A 2,568-nucleotide genomic window follows, 5' to 3' on the forward strand; every position below is an offset into this window, starting at 1 on the left:
TGCCACTGCCAGTGTCACCACTGCTGCCAGACCTGGCCCCACTGTCTAGCACCCTGGCTGGTCCACCCTGCACCCATCGCTGGGGGTGCTAAATGAAGCAGGCAGGTGGGGTTTCCATGAAACCCAACCCAGGACCATCACAGGTAAGGTACACTCAGCCATGCAGGTGGCATGGGGCTACAGGAAAGTGCAGAGTAGCATCTGGGAATGCGACAAGCAGGCGGGGCCAGGGCTGGATTGCGGGGCAGTGATAAATAGAGCCAGGGATGAGGCAGAGCCGTGATCAACTCTCTGCACAACAGATCACAACCAGCTTGATCCAGATGGGAGACGGAGTGCACGCCTGTCACATGGCCCCTGCTGCCCCTGCCCTAGCAGAGGCACATGTAGGCACTGGGCAACCCCAGTACAGTGCATCTGCAGAGCAGTGCAGCCCAGCAGCAAGGGGCAGGCCCAACAGATTGTGACTGGATTAGTGTAGCAGGCAACACTGCTGTGCTGCAATGCTGTATTGGGGCTGCCTGCACATGCCCATGCTGGGGTGAAGATAGTAGAGGCCGGGTCAGAAGCATGTGCTCCACAACCTCCCAGGTTGGGCCAGTCATGATTTGTCATGTGATGAGCAAAACACAGCTCTGTCCCAGCGCCAGCCCCAGCCTCATAGTATCACCCTGCAATCCTGGCCTCTGGCCCCAGACCCAGAGCACTCACCTGTCCCACTCCTGGACACTGCTCCCTGCCTACCCATGGCCCCATCCCACCCACCACCCAGCTGAGCATGCCCTGTCTATGGGGGTCCCAGGACAGTCTTCATGGAGACCCCACGCATCCACTCCATACAGTGCTTCCAGACCATCTAGTAATCCACCACTTAGGGACTTTTGGTGAACTGTGATGGAGGGGATTGGGGCACAGTGCTGACCTGGCTTGAAACAGCTCACCAAAAATCCCTAAGTGGCCCTCCAGCCCAAATAATTGCCCACCTCTGAGATAATGGAACTGAAATCCAATCCAAAACTCTGTAGCTTATAGTCAAGCTATTTCCAAAAAGGCAGTAAATTTTAAAATATTTATGGGCATGATTACTGCATAGACCACAGAAACCTGATTGCATATGCCTACTGAAATGCAGACCTTCTAACATAACAGATACATGTACATAAAACTTAAAAAGCTCAGAAAATTACAGCAATGGAGCAAAAAATAAATAAGTACCACCACCCCCCGGCCGAAAAAACCAAATAGACAAAACTCATCTTATAAGCCTACCTCAGTTGACAACAGCATAGCTGAAGAATACACACTAAAATAAACATTAAAATGTCCTTGCAAATTACTATATTAAAATAACAACAGGAAACAATGGAATATATTTTGACAGTGGAAGGATTCTAGTGCAGTAGTAATACCTATTCAATTTCATACATAGCATATAATCCCCACATTGCAACATGTATCATACAGTAATATAAGTATTACTATACCTGTTTTACACATGTGAAAACTTAAGCACTTACCTAAGGACAAAGACCAAATGATTGGCAGAACCAAGAATTGAACTCACACATCCTGACTCCCAGTGTGGTGAGACACACTCTGGCCTCAAGGGAAACCAGAGTGGTGATCAAGGTGGGGAACTGATCAACTTACCTGAGGGCTCCCACAATTTTGGATTCCATGGGGATTCCTGCCCTCATGAGACCATGGGGAAATACAGTGAGATGCAACAACAGGCTGACGATGCTCAACTGTAAGTCATTTTCCACAACAGCAAGCAAAAACTACTGCCCAGGTGTCATGATGGCTACAAGACATCAGCTTCTGGGTGAAGAGCAGCTGGTGCAAACTCAAGCCAGAGAAGAGTGAAGCAACCCTGCATGAAAGAGGGAAATGCTTTAAAGAACTTGCTAGGGTACTCTCTACCTCTTCACCTGGAGGAACATGTCAATGCCTGTTTGACTCATTCCAGGGCCTAGATGATCGTGATCAGGTAGAATCTATGACTAAAGTAGCAACTGCAATTTTTCACTGCAAGCTCACTAGGAAACTCTGTACCTTAGTCCCAGACAAGAGCCTAAAGATAGTGACACATGAATTTGTCACTTGCCAACTAGAATACAGTCATTCACCACATCAAAAGTTACATGCAAAAAGAATGTCAGGGCTCCAGCTTCTGAAAAGCATAGCTGCCCATATGATGTCAAGTTATTGCTTCATATCAAGTCTGTGCCCTGGTCCCACCAGCACCCACTCAATCCTCATTTTCAGAGCCATTAATAGATTGGGTGCTGGAAACATTACAGATCAAATCTCCATCTGTGAACTGGAAGGACAACTGCACGCCTCTGAGACAGAGCAGAAGCTCCAGGATGACTCACAGGAGAACTTAAAATAAAGATTTCTTGCTTGAGGGGATGTGGCTGCAGTATGAATTTCCAGAGATATTCAAACTACCTTTGGGTCATGCAACAAGAACTTCCTCCTTGAGAAAACTTTTCAGGAGATGATTCTCCACCAGAAAAAACACCCTACTTTCTAAAAAAAAAAAAAAAAAAATCAGAAATCCTT

This window comes from Gavialis gangeticus, unplaced genomic scaffold, assembly GCF_001723915.1.
Source record: "Gavialis gangeticus isolate Ggan-Ray unplaced genomic scaffold, GavGan_comp1, whole genome shotgun sequence".
NCBI lineage: Eukaryota > Metazoa > Chordata > Crocodylia > Gavialidae > Gavialis > Gavialis gangeticus.